This window comes from Fukomys damarensis, unplaced genomic scaffold (genome assembly GCF_012274545.1).
Source record: "Fukomys damarensis isolate Sample0158 unplaced genomic scaffold, DMR_v1.0_HiC HiC_scaffold_39, whole genome shotgun sequence".
In the NCBI taxonomy this organism is placed as follows: Eukaryota; Metazoa; Chordata; class Mammalia; order Rodentia; family Bathyergidae; genus Fukomys; species Fukomys damarensis.
The window spans coordinates 30,390,606-30,412,695 of NW_022900951.1; positions in this window are offsets into that span (position 1 = coordinate 30,390,606).

Consider the following 22,090-nt stretch of genomic DNA (forward strand, 5'->3'; position numbering starts at 1 on the left):
ATGAGGTTCCTTCACTGCCTTAAAATCCTCTCTGCCACTTCATCCTTCCGTTTCAACCCCTTACAACCACTGATACTTTTTTTTTACTATAAATATATATAAAATTTTGCCTTTTCTAGAAATTTACATATTTGGTAGCATACAGTATGTAGCATTTCTCTGAATAATTTTACTTACTAATATTCATGCAATATTACTCCATGTATTTTGATGGTTTGATTTTTTTTTTTTTTTTTTTTGGTACTGGGGATTGACCTCAGGTCCTTGCCCGTGCAAGGCAGGCCACCGAACCACTGAGCTAAATTCCCGGCCCTAAATGATTATTATTTTTATAATGAATAATATTCCATTTATTGCATGCACAACAGTTTATTTATACATTCCCTTACCGAAGAACATTTTCTTTTTTTCAGGTTTGGCAATCAGGAAGCATGCTATTCTAAACACCTATGTACAAGTTTTTGATTTGACATACATTTTCAAATCATATAGATAAATACTAAAGACAGTGATTTCTAGATTTTTATGATAAGAGCATGCTTAGTTTCTGTAAGAAATTGCCAAACAATTCCAGAATAGCTGTAATATTTTGCATTCCACTCAAGAGCAAATAATTGTTTCTGTTGTTTCACATCCTTTATATCATTTGACACTATCAATTTTTTTTTGGATTTTTGCCAGCCCATTAGGCATGTGATGGTATATCTTTAATATGTTTATTGGCATTTTCCTGATGATGTATGATGCTATATACTGGATATTAAATATCTTCCCAAATTTGATGTGGTAAACTCTTAGTCCCCAGAGCATCACTATTAGGAAGCTATACAACCTGTAATAGATTGGGCCTAGTGGCAAAGTGCCTAAGTCATTATTGATATGACTTTGAAGGGGAGTGTGGAAACCAGTCTATTTTCCACTTCTTGCTCAGGAAATAAACAGTTTTACACCACCATTTACCTCCATCATGAAGTGTTGCCTCACCAAAGACTCATAGCAACAGAGTCAATCATGGACTGAAACCATTAAAACTGTGAGCCTAAGTATACCTTTTCTTTTCATAAATTGATTATCTCAGCTATTTGTTACAGAAATGGAAAATTGACTGACTATGATTCTGAGTATTTTTCATGGGCTTATTTATTATCTTTGTATCTTTTTTAGTGAGATTTCTGTAAAGATTTTTGTCCATTCTTTAATCAGATGTTTTATTGTTGAATTGTAAAAGTTCTTGATTCAGTTAGAAAACAGATCCTTATCAAATATGTGTTGCAAATAATTTTCTCCAAGTTTTTGGCTTGTAGTCTCATTCCCTTGACATGTCTAGTGTAAGTTTATAATTTTAATGCAGTCCAACTTATCAATTATTTTTTATATGCCATACTTTTGGTGTTGTTTCTAAACAGTCAACACCAAATCAAGGTCACCCAGATTTACTCCTATGTTCTAGTTTTCTTTTCAAATTTTTTAATATTTTACATTCATGTTTATGATACATTTTGAGGAGATTTGGGGGAAGGGTATAATGTTTATATTAGATTCACCTTACAGTAGGTGGCTGTTCAGTTTTCTCAATATTGTTTGTTAAAAATTATGGTGGTTGTGCTTTTGTGTCTAAAATTTCCAATTGATAGTTCTATAAAGAAGAAATTTCTATATTTTACTGAGACTTTATAATTTTTAATTTATTTCAAATGTGTTTGTGATGGCCACTTTCTAAATTTTATAATGGCTGATTTATTATTTATGTCATATAATTCTAACTTGTATGCAACCTTTCTGTTGGTGTCTGTTGGTGTTTCTTCATTCAATTTGAGGTCTTCCTGAATCTTGGTATGACAATTAACTTTCAATAGACATTTAGAAATTTTTATTGGATATTTTTTAATCTTTTGTTTTAGTGTACATATTTTTACACCATTCTAGGAAAAGTGAAGGACACTGGCTTATTTCTGCAATGTGGTTGTGAAATCCCAGGATCTTCATTTAAATTGCAATGGCATTGAAGTGATGGGTAACTTTTTGTTTCTGTTGGATAGGGATATCTATTTTGGCTTCCTACTAGGCTTCTGCTAATATCCACCTATCTAGGAAAGTAAGAGGTAGCTCTTTATTGCTTCCTACATAGTCCCCACTGACTTTGTGTGTGGTGGTGGTCTTGTTACTTTCCGAACAATGTTGAAAGACCTGACTTTCCACTATGCCACTTCTAGCATTCCAGCATAAAGTGGGGGATACTTTATAAACCTGTGGTGAGGGTGAAAACCTAAGCTCCTTAAGAGTTCTTCATTTATGCTCATGGTACATATTCTTCATTTTACAATAGAGAGTTTTCTTATATTCTTGCTATATTCATATCCAAAGTTTTTATTTGTACTTAATGAGTGGAACATTAAGCCTACTCTGTCTAGTCTGGAAGCTGTAATTCTAGAACCTTGATATTTACTTAAGTAATTTTATCTCATTGTAAAGACATTACATTTTGATTTTCTAATAATTGATAGCATGTTTCTCAATTGGACTTTAAATTATATTCAGTGCCAGAATCTGGGCACTTTAGAAATAAAAAGCAATTCTAGCCAGATTTTATTGTTTAAAAAAAAAACAAAACATAACAAGCTGATGAAGGGTATAGGGAGAACTGTTTTAAATTAGTCAACATTTGCATTAAAATACCTTAACAGAAGAGGATTTTATGCAGTTCTAGAGTATTTTACCCAGTTCTTTGTCTCTGCAAGGCCATGAGAAGTAACAAATTTTTCTCTTCTGATAGAAAAATTGAGATGGTTAAGAAAAAGATAATAGGGTATAGTAAATTTAGACATACTGAAGTAGGTGTGTAAGGAGCTAAAGAGTCTTCTTAGTTAAGCTACTATGTCTTGAGGATTAAAAATACAGAAGGGATAATGAATGTCTTTTTGATAAATTTGAAGGAAATGGTTACTTTTTTTGGGGGGGGGGTACCAGGATTGAACTCAGGAGCTTGTGCTTGTGAAGCAGGTGCAGTGACACAGAGCTAAATCTGCAGCCCCATTAAATAATTTAATATTGGTCATCAGAGGATAAAAAGTCTACTTGAAAAAAATATGGTATTTTTTTGAACATAAGAAATTATATAAAATTGTGGCTATTCACAGGATAGGAAGCTAAGGCAGATTATGAAGTAACCAATAGTATTTGAAAAAATTATTTAATTTATAACAGTTTTAATAAAAATATTTTACTTTATAAATTTAGGTTTTCCAATGATAGTTGAGAGTTTTTTTCCCCAACACTTTTAGTAAAGTGGAAAATTCAAGCAGACTTGGCAATCATACTCTAAGAGTTTGACAGTGTGGAAGACATATTTATGAAGCAATCACACAAGGAAACAACTTACATTCATTAATGCATCCTCTGATCCTCAGGACAGCTACCTCATCTTTGACAAAGGAGCTGATCATCCCCACTGGAGGAAAGATAGCCTCTTTAATAAATGCTTTTAGAAAACCTGGATCTCAACCTGCCAAAGATTAAAACTCCACCCTTATCTTTCACCATGCACTAAATTAGAATCAAAGTGGATTAAAGATCTAAATATTAAAACAGAAACACTAAACTTGCTGGAAGATAAGTTAGGCAGAACTCTTGAAGACATTGGCATAGGAAAACTTTATGAACAAATCCTCGGTAGCACTGGAATGAGCAGAAAGAATCAACAACTGGGAACTCATCTTATTAAAAAGCTTCTGCACTGCAAAAATAAACCATCAGCAGAACTAAGAGACAAACTACAATGTGGGAAAATTTTTATATCAGCTCCCCCCTAAATATAAAGACCCAATTCAAAAATGGGCATCTGAAATGAACAGACATTTCTCAGTCAAAGAAGTAAAAGCAGCAAGTAAATATATGATAAAATGTTCCACATCACTGGTCATTCCAGAGATGGAGATGAAAACAACACTGAGTTTCCACCTCACCCCACAAAGAATGGCTGCTATCAAGAAATCACACAATAACAAATGTTGCCGGGGTTGTGGGGAGAAAGGAACCCTTTTCCACTGTTGGTGGGAGTGCAGACTGGTGCAACCACTATGGAAATCAATATGGAGATACCTCAAAGAGCTGGGACTAGAGGTGCCATTTGAACCAGCCATCTCTCTGCTGGGTATCTTAACAAAAGAATTAAAAGACACATACCACAGTGATATATGCACACCCATGCTTATAGCGGCACAGATTGCAACAGCTAAAACTCAGGAACAGCCCATTTTCCCATCTGTTGGAAACTGGATAAAGAAGATGTGTTTTTTCTATAAAATGGAATACCACCCAGCCATAAAGAATGAGAAATTAGAGTCATTCATAGGAAAATGGATACATATTGAGGATATACTCTTAAGTGAAATAAATAAGTCACACGTGTAAATACTGAATAGTTTCTCTGGTGTGAAAAACTATAATAGTACAGAAGATCCTAATGTGATAATTAATAGTGTGAAATAGGAAGAAAAGGGCTAAATCTGTAGGGAAAGTGGGAAGGGTAGGGGAAAGGGAATAAGGGAAAAGAAAAAAATATGAGAAAATGAAAAAAATGGAAATAAAAGCTTTGTAAATGGGGAGGGGAGGAGGGCATGAAGGGACGGCAGGGACAAGGTGAAAAAATGAGAACCAAGACCTTTCATGTGCAGGTACAGTATCCCTGTAATGAATGTAACTGTACTGTATACCTAGATTGCAGCAATAAACTCAATAAAAAGGAAAAAAATGCATCTTCTTTAAGAAGTTCCAGTTGACCCGAGTTCCATCCCCAGTATCAAAAAAAGTTCCAGATAAAATGTCTTCCAAAGAATCAAATTATGCTAAATGTATGAATAGAAAGTGACAAAGTGATCCATAGAGGAGAAACATATAACAAATACCCTTCAAGCCTGTTGCAGTGCCCCATGCTTGCAATCTTAGTGCTCTAGAAGGCTGAGGAAGAAGAATGGCATATTTGAACCCAGCCTGGAAAGCTTTATGACCTGGTGGGACCCTGTATAAAAAAAAGCTTCAAATTGACCTTAACGTGAGTGAGTGACCTTACGAAAATCTAGATGGATGGAGGATCTTGAGGAAAACTAGTGAATAAAAAAGCACAGTACAAGGTGAGCCTAGAGAAATAAGAAGGTAAAACTATTCCTTATCTGTTCATTCTTGTGTGAAATTTTAGCTTTTATTTTAAAAATACATTAGAAAGTACTGATTCTAGTAAGGTTACTGGAAAAAGGAAGAATTGCCAAAAGGCATTGTGATACCCATTACATATGAATAACCAGCAGTCTGTATAGAGAAAACACAATTGACTTACATATGCTGTTATGAATGTTTTTGTCAAGCTTATCTAGGAAAATCTTAGTTCATTATTCTAGTTATATTTTAATCGAGGCATAATTTCTACTCAGTGCCTTGAAGTTCATTGTCCAGACATAAATAAACCATTTCTAAATCCCCAAATCCAGATCTACATAGCAGTGACAAATGTACCAAAAGTGTTAATAAAGTTACAAAAGATGCAAATAAAAATATCACTTAGAAAAGACAGAGGTATGTTTTGTTTTATTATGTTTGCAGAGAACCTAGGAAAGGAAATTCCTTTAAAATACCGTTTATTTTCCAGAGGATCTTAGGTTAAGGTAGCAAACAAAGCACGAAGAAAATTACAGCCTTAGAAACTGCCAGACTAAGTAGTTTCCACTGAAAAGACTGGTGGTTTCCTTCAGATACAGTTAAATGCCAAAGCTATAATTTTCCATTTACTTTCCTTTGTTGTTGCATATGTAGGGTATTTATACCAATTTGATGCCATTTGCTCTTTTGTCAGAAGAAATCTTCCTGCAGGCTCATATTAACCAAAGTAATTCTTCCAAAACATGTTATAAAAACTGTCTCTGTCACTCTTCTTTTGACATTAGCCACTTCTTCATACAGAATGCAGTTGTTGAATGATTGAAAGCCTGAATTATTCAGCTTTAATGGATTGTGCTTTAAACTGCTGTAGTTGAGAATACCACAGACAATATAAATTAAAGTACACACACTTCAAATAGAAAAAGATCATGTTCTACTGTCATTGTTACTGGAAGAGCTACTTTAAACTCTTTGAATTTATATTTTTTGGTGAGAGCTTAATTTGAGCAGACACAAATCAGAGGTGAGCTGAAGCTTTTGGATTGCAAACTATTGGATGTTGGGTAGTTTGTACAACAATTAAAGCAGCACGTAGTTTTCTTGAACTAGCTGAAGATTAATTCTGCATCAATTTCCTTTTGTATAATTATTTTAATATCAAACTGTATGTTTAAAGTGTAAAGATATACCATTGCACTTTGATTCCAGCACTGTTTTTGAAGTACGCTTAGTTAGATGAGTACTTTATTGTAGCTTTTTATCTGCAAAGATTTGAGAATACCTTATTATAAATATTAATGCCTCTTGAACAAAGAAGTTGAACACTCTCCCCTGCCATTTTCCTTTTCTTACAAAATGCAGAATGAATAGGAACTTAGTGCACTCTATAGGGCCTTCTCATTGTCATTTAAGACTTTTCCACTGATGGTCCTTCCTTATTAGTGACATGGAAGTGTCATTCTGTATGGCCATTGAGTCTCTTCTTTAGATAGATGACAAAGGAAATCGTGTCCATACATTAATCGCATCTGTTCAACTATATTACCACTTAACTATTATGATGTATTAGTACTCTCCCTTGTATCAGTCAGCACTTAGAATCCATGAAGATGCAAACAGCAGGAAAAGTCTGCAAAGAATGAATATGTGCATAAGGGTAAAAATGTAGAGAATGTGAAATAGGAAGAAAGGGTCCGGAGGAGAAGGAGGAGTGGGAGAGGAAAGGAAAGACATGAAAGGAATAAATACAAGAAATAGAAACAAAGCCTTTGTTAATAGGGAGAAGTGGAGGGGGTGAAGGGAGAGCAGGGGAATGGGGAAAAATAAGAATCAAGATACATCATGTAAAGATACAAATTTCCAAAGATTAATATCATCATATTGTATACATAAAATGTACCGATAAACATAATGAATATAAAAAAGGAAAGAATATGTAAAGTTTTATTCTGAACCAGAGGGAACAAACATTTAACGTACTTCAAATGCTTCACTTTTGGGCTATTTGGCATATGGCTGAACTCATTTCCTCTTCTCTAGATATCTCAGCACTAAGGACCCCTTGATAAAATTTCAGTCATATTTGTTTTTCATATTTCTTGAGATCAATTAGAATTTTCTTTTTATACGTAAAGTATGTGTAGAATTATGAATGACTATAATGGAGATAGGATTATACGTAGGAAACCATTAGGGCATTTTCTGTGAGCAAAATAGTCTTCTATATATTTATTCATTACAAAAATACTTATGAAGTGCATGTAGCCAATGTGAAATGACTCAAAGCAATGTGCCTTGCACAAACATGCATTGTCATTTGTCTCTAAACCCCACAGAGACAAGTACAACTAGGATTTATCTTAGTTCTGGGGCATGAAAAAATCTGCAATAAATAGTTATTGATTAGATATAAGAATATTTAAAGTGCCTGACTTAGAGTGTCAACAAAGGCACAGCAATGTGCTTTAAATTAAGAAAACACAACTGACTTTTTTGAACATTTAACTTGTACTTAATTGCTTTAGTATAGGTCTGATGATGAAAATACTCTAACCTTATTATTTCCTGTGAATGATATGGCACAGTGCCCCTGACAAAGCTGGAAGGGGTTAGCAGTTAGCTGGTAATACAACTGACTTTTGATGAAACTATCCAGCCACATAGTTTCAAAAATACAAAATACAGTTATCATAGGAATATATATATATTCCATAGCTTCTGGGAAATGAGTTAAAATTGTAGGTCCTCTGAGTCCATTATAAGTTTAGTAGAGGGCATAATCTCCAATTTTAGCAAGCATTAGAGATCTTTCTGACTCATGAGAACATGGACCATATCTTGCAGAATGTTGTCCTTAGATAATAGGAAATAAAATGTCAAAAACAGCAACAATAGTAACTACAACTATTCCATAGCTTCTGGGAAATGAGTTAAAATTGTAGGTCCTCTGAGTCCATTATAAGTTTAGTAGAGGGCATAATCTCCAATTTTAGCAAGCATTAGAGATCTTTCTGACTCATGAGAACATGGACCATATCTTGCAGAATGTTGTCCTTAGATAATAGGAAATAAAATGTCAAAAACAGCAACAATAGTAACTACAACCACAAAAATTTAAGAAAATAGACAAAGAATTTTTAAAAAGTTCAACTATAGCAAGGTTTGTATAGGTAAGGGGAGGGGGAAAATGGGGATATAAGCTCTCAAAAATAATATTCTTAGAACAAGCTTGCAGGTGAATCTGAATGAGTTGAAAACAAGAAAAGTTAGGAAACTTTGATCAGTAGTGATTGTGAAGAAAAGATTTGTATCAGAAGGCAATGGTAATAATTTCCACCAGCCTCCCTGTTACTGCAAACTCCCATCATTGCAAACTCACAGTGGACACCTACAATCTTTGATTTGGTACCAGAGATCAAACTCAGGACCTTGCACTTGTGAGGCAGGCAGTGGCACCACTGAGTTAAATCCCTAGCCCTCCTATAATGTCAAAGATTAAAAAGAAAACAAACATACAAACAAACAAAAGACCAAACCCAAAAGATAGAGTTACTTTATTAAGACCTAAGTAAAAATCAAGCACCTCTATTGCTCAAAATGCTTTGGTTGTACCTCTTTCACTAAGAGTAAAAGGAATATTCCATACAATGACTTAGACACCTTATTATCCACATTATTTTTCCTTCTCTGACTTCACCTTCCACTCCCCACCTTTGAGCATGCTTCTGCAGTCACAGTGACCTCTCTGTTGTTTTTTGCATGGATCATATATGTTGCTGCTCAAAGGACTTTAAATTGGATTCTCTTGCCCAGAATGTTTTGCCCCAGCTGTCTCAAAGACTTAGTCACTCAGTCTTCAGGTGTTCTCAATGATGAAATCTCAGTCTTGAAGTCATTAGATAGTTATATCCAGAGATAAATAAATGAGTTATTGATATCTCTGAATAAACATTCTGGAATCTACTCCCAGGTATTGTTTCATATTAGTCAAAAGAAAGGTCTGGGCTTCTCTGTCTCTGTTTCTCTCTTTTAATTTTTCTGTTCCCCATATTCTCTCTTCTCATTGCCTTGGAGAAATTGATGGATATTCTTAGTTTTGAAGCAGTGATACCACTAGATGCAAGAGGGAATTACACTTTCTGCCAAACACAGTACAGTTTGATGGTGAGAAGCTATAAGGAGGCCAATGTGATCTCAAGAAAAACTTTCTTTCAATTTTTAGGAGTTCAAAAGTTGAGTTGGCTGCTATCAGAAGCAGTACCTTTCTTATTACTTAAAATGTTTGAGAAGAAAAAAAAATCTAGCCACTAGTATGGGTCAGTTCAGGTTAGAGAACATATTTTAAAAAATAAATACAAGTGATAAAGGAAGGGAAAGCAGCAGAAAAATGGTTCTGTGTGTGCTATGATTTAAATGCACATATCACACACATCTTTGTCCTAGAACAAATTAATGTTCAGGAAATTAATTTATTGCATAGTGAAACTTTGAAGTCAATACCACCAAGAAAATGCATATAAAAGTGTCAATTATTAACAAAAATGTAGTGTTATACATACATAGATATATTTCATATATTCACATAGACATATTTCTCATATATTCATATAAATGGAAGTATATATAATTTGTGGCTATATATTTTAAATGGGTAAATTTTATGATATATGAAAAACGTCTCAACAAAGCTATTTTTGAAAAGAAAAACAACTTACCAAACTATATTAGAGGTTGAGTACAATATAGCAGAACAGTGAGTGACAGCAACTCAGCATCTCCAGTGTGCAGAATCAAAACTAATAGTTTGGAGGGGAACAGAAGTTAGAGAGTACATGAGAACCACAAGGGAATTGACAAAGGAGAAGAAAATAGGATTAAATGATACAAAAGAGGTGGACCATGCCACAGGGGAGAGACTGTGGCTGGCTAGGCTCCAGCCATGAAGGAAGGTGAAAGTACTAATTCTCAGCTCATGGAGAACTAGAGAGCTACACTAGGACTAAGAGAATCTTACACGATTGGAGACAACTGGAAGAATGCGAGACACTGCATCTTGAGTGGCTCTGCAGAGTCAAAAGTTTGTTAGTGACTGCAGTACAAGTACCCAAGGACACACTTGTGGAGAAGGAGCTGGTGGGGATAGTACTGTAAGTAAGGGCTGAATGTTTGAACCTGGTTCCCAAAATAGCCCCTTGGCTACTGTACATTGCCAATTTTGCAGAGTGGATGAGGGAAGGACAGCCCTGGAAGACTGCCAGCAGTGGAAGGGAAGATGTGGGCAAGTCTCACTGAGAAGCAGGGTGTGGTGATCACAGACTCAGTTCCTACAGTCAAAGAACAGTTTCAGCCTAAGTTACACAGGATTGGATACTAAAATTGGTGTCGTGATCTCACTGCTAAAGGGGAACTCAAAACAGGGTCTTATATCATGTTATGTCTCAACTAGCCCTGATAGATAACATTGTGACAGATTAGTCTGTTACTGTTGTAGCTGAATTGATTGCATAGGAATAATCCTCTCTCAGTGGACAATTTAGTGCCAATGAACTTGCCAGCCAAATCCACCATGATACTTAGGGAGAGAGACAGCAAGTTCTTTTTTTCCCATAAGTTTATTTTAGGTATGCATTATGATCACATTTATCATTGAGAATTTGTATCTTTATATGATGTATCTTGGTTCTTGTCTTTTCACATTCCTCTCCTCACCGTTCCACCCCTGAACCCCTCCCTATTTACAAATAATTTGTTTCCATTTCTTCCTTCTTTTTTCATATTTTTTCTAGAGTTCCTAACCCCAAAACTCAGAGTGTATCAAACTGCAACAATTCCTGAACCTGACAGAAAGATGTCTTGGGTCTGAGTTAAATTCAGTACTGCAGTGGAGTGATCAGAGGAGTAATTGGTGTGTGGCCACTCAGACTTTCTGGAAAAGAAGCTACTTAGGAATCAAATACACAATGTCTCATTGGACTATCTAATCTGTGTCCCCATTGAATATCTTATTGGTTTAAGTTTTTGTATGTTTCTTGAGTTATTTAGTAATGAGGTTATGTTATATTCTGTATGGTTTTATGTGTTTAGGTTGTTACTGTTGTATATTTGTGTTTCACTGGCTCTAATTTAATAGGTGATTAGGTTGTCTCCCTTGTCTCTGTTCTTTATCTAGTTTCTTCACCTCAACCCTGAGACAATAGTATTAACATACTTCTATTTTTTCCAAACATGTAAATTCCTCCTCCCAAGTTTTTAAATTTACCAAATTTAGGTCCCTTGCAGTCAATTCTATCTACACTAGTAAATTCCTTAATCCTTTCTATCCTAAATCTTTGGCTTTTCCATATCACACCTAGCTTATTATACTTCCTGTCAGGTAACAGATTGAACAAGCTAACTAAAATCGTTCAAATTTTGAATGACATATTCAACGAGGATATGGAATCCCCAAAAAGATGTCACAAAGAAATTACTGAAACAAAAAAAATGTGTACAATTCATACATTTCAGAAATGACCAATGTGAAGACAGAGTGTCTGATGTTAAGGACAAAATAGTAAATTATCATAAACAGCTCAAAGAAGCTAAAATGAAAATAAAAGAATAAGGAAAGACTATCCAGAAGCTTCTAGATGAAAACAAGAAGAGAAATCTAAGACTAATCAGAATTACAGACAAAATAGAGCATAGCACAAATGAATTCACTAACATGATTACAGAAATGATAGAATGATAGAAGAAATTTCTGCAAATATAAAAATGTTTAAAATATAAGTAAGAGATGTTTATTGAAAACCAAACAATTAGGATGAACGGAGAAGTTCATCAAGGCATATCCTCATTAAACTTACAGATATCCAGCAAGAAAAAAAAGGTATTTTAAAGGCAGCCAGACTAAAAGAAAGAAAGAAAAAACAAACAAACAAAATCACAAATGAAGGCCAGAACAGCTAAGAGTGAAGTATTTCAAGCCCTAAGGGCAAATAACTCTACCTCAGATTAATTTAACCAGCAAAGCTATAACTTTAAAATAGATGGAGAAATAAGATATATCCATGAAAAAGACCAGCTCAAAATATATGTGTGTGCTAAGTCAACTCTAGACAAAATACTCAAAAATAGTCCGAACATTGAAAAAAATGAATTGAACACAGCTAAAACTACAGAGGAATCTAGTGAAGCCAATGGTAAACAGTAACAAAAAATACCAGGGTGAAGAAAACAAATGTTTTATCAACAGATAAAGAAGACAATGAAATAAACAACCATGACATCTCAACAACAATAGCTCCCAGTATTAATGGTCTCAACTCTCCAATCCAAAGACATAGACTGAAAGAGTGGTCCAAAAAACAGAATCCAACCATCTGTTGCATTCTTGAACCTCATCTAATCCAAAATGATATTAAATTAAAGAATAGAAAACAGCATTTCATGTAACTGGACCATGAAAACAAGAAGTGATAGCAATTCTAGTATGTTTAGTATCAGTTTAATATCTAATATCAGTTTAATAAAGTTTAACTGGTAAACTTTAAGTTAAAATAGATTAGAAGAGACAAAGAAGGTCAGTACATACTAAAGGAACAATCCAGCAAGAAGAGATAACATTGATAAACATATATGCACCCAAAACTGGAGCACCTATATTCATAGAACAAAAACTGCTTAAATTAAAAGATAAAATAAGCTTTAATGCCATCATAGTAGGGGGTTTTATCACACCCCCGTTCACCACACTTTTATTTATATAAACTAAACAAAAGATAATAAATTTCAGAGCTGAATGACACCTTTGACCATATGGACCTAATGGTTATGTACACAGTATTCCACCCCTCTACAACATAATATCCGTTCTTTCCAGCAGTACATGGCACTTTTTCCAAAATAGATAACATACTAGTCCACAAAGCCTGCTTACACAAATATAAAAGAATTAAAATCTCCCCATGCATACTACCAGACTACTGTGCAAAGAAAATAGAAATCAACAGCAGAAGAAATTTTAGAAAATGTACAATCTCCTGGAAAATTAAAAACATACTCCTAAACAACCAATGGGTTTGAAAAGAAATCAAATAAGTTATTTAAAAATTTCTGAAAGTTAATGACAATGACTACAACTTAAAAAAACCTCTTGGAACCTATGAAAGCTATTCTATGAGGAAAATTCATTTCAATCAATGTTCACATTAGGAAAACAGAGCAAGCCCAAATAAATTAATTTATGAAACATCTTAAGACACTTTAAAAACAACAAACCAAAATTATGCAGAGAAAGTATAAAGATGAGAGTAGAAATCAATGAAATAGAGACTAAAAATGTGCAAAGAACTAATGAATCAAAAAGCCAGTTCTTTGAAAGAAGAAATAAAAGATAAACCCTTACTCAGACTCATCAAAACAAAGAGAAAAATAACACATCAATGCAATCAGAAATGAAAAAGGTGAAATCACAATAGACAGGCTCAAAATCCAGAAGATAGTAACTACTTCAAAAAATTTATTCCAACAAATTAGCAAATTTTGAAGAAATGGGCAGATTCCTATAATAATAATACTAACCCAGAAGACATAAATATGCTTAGCAACAGAATAAAATGCAATAAATGTGACTCAGTGATTAAAAACAATCTATCAACTAAAGAAAGCCCAAGATCTGATGGATTCACTGCTGAATTATACACAATTTTTAAGGATACATCACCAATATTCCTCAAGCTCTTCAAAGGCATGGAATGAGACAGGTGTCCTCCCAGATTCATTTATGGAAGCCAGTATTACCGTCATTTAAAAACCACATAAAAACCCAAACAAGAAAGAGAAATATATACCAATCTCTATAATGAAGAAATGTAAAAAATTCTCAACAAGGTAATAGCAAACAGAATAAAAAAGATAACACATCATGATCAAGTAGGTTTCATCCCAGAGATACAAGGATGGTTCAATATACATAAGTCAGTAAATATAATACATCACATAAATAGGAGCCGGATAATTATAATTAAATAAAAATTCCACTAGAACATATCCAAATTTATGGGACATTATGAAAGCAGTCTTATGAGAGAAATTCTTAGCCATGGATACATGCAAGGAAAACACAGTGAATACAAATAAACAAGCTAATGGTAAACCACAAGTTTCTAGAAAGAGAACATGATAAACTCAAAGCTCATAGAAGGGAAGAAATTATAAAGATCAGAGCAGAAATCAATTCAATGGAGACTAAGAGAATGATAAAAAATCAATGAAGCAAAGAGTTGGTTCTTTGAAAGAATAAACAAAATTAACAAAACCTTGGAATCAACCTAATGAAAGAAATAAAAGACCTCTATTCTGAAAACTACAGTACTCTAAAAAAAGAGATCAAAAAAGATATCAGAAAATGGAAAGACATACCTTGCTCATGGGTAGGAAGAACAAATATAGTGAAAATGGCCATACTTCTAAAACTGCTGTATAGATTCAATGCAATCCCAATTAATATTCCATCTTCATATTTCACAGACATTGAGAAAACAATAGAAAATTCACTTGGAACAAGGAGAGACTTAGAATAGCAAAAGCAATTCGAGGCAACAAAGACAAGGCACGGTGTGTCACAATCCCCAATTTGAAACTATACTACAAAGCTACTGTGATAAAAACAGCATAGCACCTACAAAGAAATAGACCCAAAGACAAGCGGAACAGATTAGAAGATGCAGAAACAACTCCAAACACACTCAGACACCTATCATTGACAAAGGAGCCAAACACCCTCACTAGAGGAAAGATAGCCACTTTAATAAATGGTGCTGAAAAAACTGGTTTTCATCTTGCCAAAGATTAAAACTAGATATATGCCTCTCACCGTGCACTAAACTAAAATTGAAAGTGATCAAGGATCTACATATTAAAACAGAATCACTAAACTGGCTGGAAGAGAGGTTAGGTAGAATACTTCAAGACATTGGTATAAGAAAATATATCATGAACAAAGCATGAGTTACAGGTGAACTAGTACAAAGTATCAACAACTGGGATCTCATCTTATTAAAAAGCTTCTACACAGGAAGAGAAACCACCAGCAGAGTGAAGAGACAGCCCACAATATGGAAAACGTATCACCAGCTGTTTCTTGGACAGCGGTCTACTGTCTAGAATACATAAAGAACTTAAAAAATCAGACCTCCAAAATTTGAAGACCCAATCCAAATATGGGCATCTGAAATGCACAGACATTTCTCAGACAAAGAAGTATAAAGAGCAAATAAATATATGAGAAAATTTTTCAGCATCACTGGTCATTCGAAAGATGTAAATGAAAACACTGATTTCACCTTAGCCCAGAAAGAATGGCTGCTATCAAAAAATCAATCAATAACAAACGCTGGCAGGGCTGTGGGGAAAAAGGAATCTTCTCCACTGTTGGTGGAAGTGAAGACTGGTGCAACCACTGTGGAAATCAGTATGGAGATACCTAAAAAAATTAGGACTGTACTCAAGTGAAATGAATAAGTCACACATGTGTAAATACAGAATAGTTTCTCTGGTGTGAAAAACTATAATTGTAAGTAAGATCCTAATAGTATAATTGACAAAGTGTAATAGGAAGAAAAGGGCTAAAGGTGTAGGGGAAGTGGGAAAGGTAGGGGGAAGGAAATAAGGGAAAAGAAAAAAATATGAGTAAATGAAAAAATAGAAATTAAATATTTGTAAATAGGGAAGGAGGAGGGGGTGAAAGGAGGGCAGGGGTATGGGGAAAATATGAGAACCAAGACCCGTCATGTAAAGGTACAAGATCCCAATGATGAATGTAACTGTACTGTATACCTAAAATGTACCAATAAACTCAATGAGAAAAAAAATTAGGATTAGAGGTCTCATTTGACCCAGCTATCCTCCCGCTGGGTATCTTCCCAAAAGAATTAAATTAATCATACCACAGCTACATATGTGCACCCATATTTATAGCGGCACAATTTGTAATAGCTAAAACTTGGAAGCAGACCAACTGCCCATCAACTGGAGACTGGATAAAGAAGATGTGCATTTTTTATAAAATGGAGTACTATTCAGCCATAAAGAATGAGAAACTAGAGGCATTTGTACCTAAATATACGCACAATGAGCCCTTCGTCTTAAGTGAAATAAATAGGACACACATGTATAAATACTAAATAGTTTCTCTGGTGTGAGAAACTGAAAGTGTAAATGGGGAACAAAATATATATAATAGATAATGTGAAATAGGAAGAAAAGGTCCAAAGGAGAAGGTGAATGGGAGGGGTAGGGGAAGGAAATAAATATGATAAATGGAAAAAACGGAAACAAAGTCTTTGTAAATAGGGAGGGATGGAGAGGTTGAAGGAAGGGTAGGGGAATAGAGGAAAAATAAGGATCAAGATATATTATGTATAGGTTAAAATTCTCAATGATGAATGTCATCATATTGTAGACCTAAAATGTACCAATAAAATGAATAAAAAAGAGATTGCAAAAAAAGTTATTATAAATTTTAAGAAAAGAATTCTTAAGTGATCTGAATTTTGGTAAATATTCATTTTCCCAAAGTGATTCTTTGGGTGGATAATATTTATTTTCAAGTCAAATGTTATATATGTCTACAAGTTATTTACTCATATGTTTTATAGTTACATGTGCATGTGTGGAAAAGGAAAGTTGCCTATTGTGGTGTTTTGTTAATACTTGAATTTTTTTATTTTTTATTGACATTAGGGATCAAAATTGGGACCTTGTGCTTGCAAGGCAGGGGGTGGCACCACTGAGCTAAATCCCTGGTCTGGTATCAGTGAGAAAGGAAAAATTGTGTGATTATTCTAAACAAAATCACTCTCTCCTTTATTACTCCCAATTTACTGAGGTGGAAACCCCATTCCAGACTGCTATAGCCAAGAACACAGGGCCCTAACTTACCCCAGATCTCAGTTGGGGGCTTATTTCCAGTTAGAGCAGAATTTCAGTATCTGTCATTTGGCTGACAGCTGCCATTTGCTCATGCTAAATCCTGGGAAAATGTGGGTGAAGGTGTGTATGTGTGAGGTGTCCCTTGTTATGTTCAACCCCAACTCAGAAGAGAGGTAGTGACCTGGTTGTAGCACTGTCAGAAAATAATTAGGTCCATTCACATTACTTCCTTGACCCGTATTAAGATGATTCCATTGCTACCTTACCTTTCTCTAGATCAGCTCCTAAAGCTGTTATTTCACTTAAAATGAAACATGTCATTGTCCCCATCCCCAGCAACAGGATTTTAGATCAGAGATTTTGCTTGGGGAAGCTGTAGAAAGTAAAACAGATAGCTCATAATCTTTTTTCAGTAATAATGATTAGATTTGTGAAACAGCGTGGAGGAGTTTAAACTTAAAAGCATTCTCAAGTCCAGTCAGTAGTGATTATAGAGAAAAGCAAGTAAGAACACATTCAGAGATCAAGTGAAGAAATAGCTTAGACTGTAGGCTGGCTAGTTTGCAGGAGAGAATATGCAAATAAAGACAGTGGAGAGGCTAAGAACAATTAAAGAAACCATAAGTTGTTTGGATTAGTTAGTAGAGGTACTTATATTCAAGAGCATTGTTGAAAATATTTGAGAAACTGGGCTGCAATTAGTGGAGTTTAACAGCTGGGTATGGTCAGGGACCTAGTGGAGGAAAACCATAGCAATACCTTTGTAGTCCTAGGGCGATTATGAACAATCCAAAGCTGTATATCTATGAAGAAAAATATGAGAGTTCTAAAACCTTGGCTGAATGGGCAATAGAAATCACTAAAATAATCCAGCTACTTACAAAAAAAGAAAGAAGCAATAATAACAGATCTTGAATTGAGTAATAGTACTCAGAGTTCTATAATATATTATCCAAAATACACTGTTCCTGACACAAAATTATGAGCCATGAAAATAAACAGGAAAGAAGGGAAAAGAAATAATATGAGAAAAGGAAAAAATGGAAACAAAGTCTTTGCAAATAGGGAAGGGTGGAGGGGGTAAAGGGAGGGCAGGGAATATGGGAAAAAATGAGAACCATGTAAAGGTACAAGACCCCAATGATGAATGTAACTGTACTGTATACCTAAAATGTACCAATACTTAATGTAAAAATTGAACAATCCAAAGCTGTATATCTATGAAGAAAAATATGAGAGTTCTAAAACCTTGGCTGAATGGGCAATAGAAATCACTAAAATAATCCAGCTACTTACAAAAAAAGAAAGAAGCAATAATAACAGATCTTGAATTGAGTAATAGTACTCAGAGTTCTATAATATATTATCCAAAATACACTGTTCCTGACACAAAATTATGAGCCATGAAAATAAACAGGAAAGAAGGGAAAAGAAATAATATGAGAAAAGGAAAAAATGGAAACAAAGTCTTTGCAAATAGGGAAGGGTGGAGGGGGTAAAGGGAGGGCAGGGAATATGGGAAAAAATGAGAACCATGTAAAGGTACAAGACCCCAATGATGAATGTAACTGTACTGTATACCTAAAATGTACCAATAAACTTAATGTAAAAATAAAAAAATAAAGAGGAAAATGTGAGCAAGTAGTGGAAAAAGTGAACATAATTTCTTGTCAGAAACAATGGAGGGTGGAAAGTGGTGAGATCATATGTTCAAAGTATTTAAAAAGAAAGACAACTGTCAAGCAGGAATGATACAGCCAGTTAAATGACTTACAATATAACCCTGCAATTCCACTCCCAGGCACATATCTGACAGAAATAAAAAAGATGTCCATACAACAACTGGCACAGTCTTGCAGTAACATTATCTGTAATTGTTGTAGGGTGGTCTAATGAAAAAAAATCTTTTCCTAGGCCAGTGGTGGTGAACCTATCAAACATGTGCTGCAACAGTCTGTTTGTATCATCGAAAGTCCTAAGAGGTTTGGCATCACTGTCTTAGCCCAATACCATGCACTGTATCCCTTATGATTTCTTGTAGTAGTTTCATAGTTTTGACCTTACATTTGAACTTTTAATCTGGTTCAAGTTGATTTTTGCATATGGTGTGATATAGAGGACTAGTTTCATTTGCATTCCTTTTTTTTCTTGGTACTGGGAATAGAACTCAGGACCTTGTGCTTGCCAGACAGGTTCAGTGCCACTAAGCTAAATCCCCATCCCCTCATTTGTATTCAGAATGTGGATATCCATTGTTTTTAGCACCACTTATTGAAGACACTGTTCATACTCCATTGTGTGTTCTTAGTATCCTCATCAAAAATCATTTGGTTATAAATGTGAAGGCTCATTCTTGGTCTCTTTTTCTGCTCTATTGTTTCTATTTTGTGCCAGTTTCTTGCTATTTTGGTTACGATAACTCTTTGTGTATTTTGTTGTCAAGTGATATGATGTCTCCAGCTTTTTTTTTTTTGCAAATTGTTTGAGATACTTCACATAGTTACAAATGGCTTTTAGGATGTTTTATTGTCTATAAAGAAGGACAATGGCATTTTGGTAGGGATTACACTGAATGCATAAATTGTATTTAGTAGTATGAATATTTTAATATGAATTTATTGAATCCATGAATAAGAAATATGCTTCCATTTACTTGTATCTTCTCTAACTTCTTTCATCAATGACATATAATTTTCAATGTAGATATTGCTAAACTTGTTTAAATTTATTTCTAAGGTGTCCAAATTGCTTGTGCAGATACTATGAAAAAGAATATTTTCTTGACTTATTTTGGTTATATAACTTTATTATAATAAACAGACCATTTTCAACAGTGCTGACTAGGGTTTTTAAATGTACAAGGACACAGAGAGAGAAAGAAATAGCATTTATAAATTACTTGATGAACCATTATTCCTGATTCTGGACATTCACATTCAGACAAGTGTGGTTCATTCCTTTTGCTTTTGTCCAAGAGTGCTTCCTAGAATTTGGTGTCTGTATGCATAGTCTGTGTTTCCAACTCTCCGCAGGGGAATATGGATTTCCTTGAATGCATGAGGTACGTGACTCTTAAATCCTTACCCAATTTATATATTTTTGAATAATGATAATGTCTTCTCTGGTCTATAACCATGGATGGTAAGACAACCTTTAATTTTTCCCTAAACAACTTTCTTTGCAGTAACCATTTTTCTGGAACCATTTTGGTAAAGAAGGACTTTTTGATAATTAAGCATTGGTATATCTGGATAACTACGAGAAATGTGATTGACCTTTTCTAGAGAAAGATAACATTAGTCTTCTGTTTAGCTTCTGTTGGTTGGACCCTCAGCCCTGGCAATATTTAAATTAACTCTGTTGAAAGTAAATTAATGGTGGTCTTGAGCATAAACTGCAGCCCTGCTATTCATTAAAACAGACCTATGGTAATGGGACTTGAAAAAGAGATTGTCTGACATCCACAGAATAGGGCTTCTTGTCAACCTTTATGGGTAGAAACCTTCTTTAAGTGTATGTCCTTTTGGGAGCATTCACATAGGATAACAATATTCTCACACATTTTGCTCAGCCAGAGATATAATGCTGAAGGAATCTATTTCCAGATGGTTTAGCATAATATGTCTGTTCTTCCATAGGCAATTGATACTACTATTCCATAGATGAGAAGTATCAACTGAATAGATGCCATGGGAGTCTGAAGCAATGACTTATGAAACCATTTATATATTCAAGAGTTGATAAACTTCTACTACACATACCCAGAATATCTTGAAGTAATAATACCCAGTAATGATAGATAATTTTATGTGTATGGTCACATATTGTCCTATGCTTAGCCATACAGTCTTTCCTGAGGCTCAGTAAAAAGCAGAACTCTTTTGTAAATAAAAAGAGGCATATTGAAGGGATTTCTATGTTTGTTTAAAAACCCTTGATTCTTCTCTTTGTTTTCTTACAGGTGAATATTTAGCAGCCATTCTTTACTCCTCTCTGGAGACATCAATCTAAGCAGAGAAAAGCTAGTGATGCACAGAGCCCTTGATTTCTTTCTTTCTTTCTTTCATTACTAACAGAAAATTGCTACTGATTTTTGTGATGATGTTGAACCCTGGAACTTTACTGAATTTGAGATGTTTTTAATTGCTAAGACATTTTTGTTGTCTACTTTACTGTTCAAGCAGAAGACCCAGTTTGCGCCTGGGGTACCTTGTTAGAGTGTTACCTTTATGTGCTTCAATACCACAAAGCTGAAATAGAATGCACTGACAGGTAAATAGTAGCAAAGTATATTGTTTATGCAACATTCAGGCCTGCTGTTTGTGTAACTCTCTTGCTAATACTTTGTCAGAATAAGTGGACAAATTTTCTTTACTAGACTGAGGAACATCTTGACTGATCGTTTAAAATACCCTCTTAAAGTGAGGACTTAACAAAAAGCAAAGTACATCTTTGTGAAAAATGTTAACAAATAAATATTGTAGAATGTAAAATGTTCCTCAAGTATATGTTCTGTGTCTGCACATCATATTTGATATAGACTCAATTTTGCAGATTATACAACTTAATATTTTTTGAGTCCAACCAAAATTGGTAAAAAAGAGTAATAGTTAAAGAATATGTATAGTATTAAGACCTCTTATTAATTAAATCTATTATATACACAAAAGAACTGTAGAAATTTCACATGTCTTGGAGTATAATTTAGTGGTTGAGTGCTTACCTAGCAAACATAAGGTCCCAAATTCCATCTATGCTACTGAAAATTAAGTTAATTACTTATTAATTAATTAATTCTGCGTACACTTATGGAAAGTACTAAATGTTTGTGTTCACCAAAATTTCATATTTTGAAATTCTTAGCCCTAAGCTTATGGTTTGGGGAAGTGAATAAATGAATTTAGGGTCCTATTAAAAGAAGTTTGAGAGAGATTTTTTGCTCCTTATAACATGTAAGGAGGCACGAAGAATCCACCATCTATGAACCATAAGTCATACCTTCACCAGTCTGCTTGACTCCTGC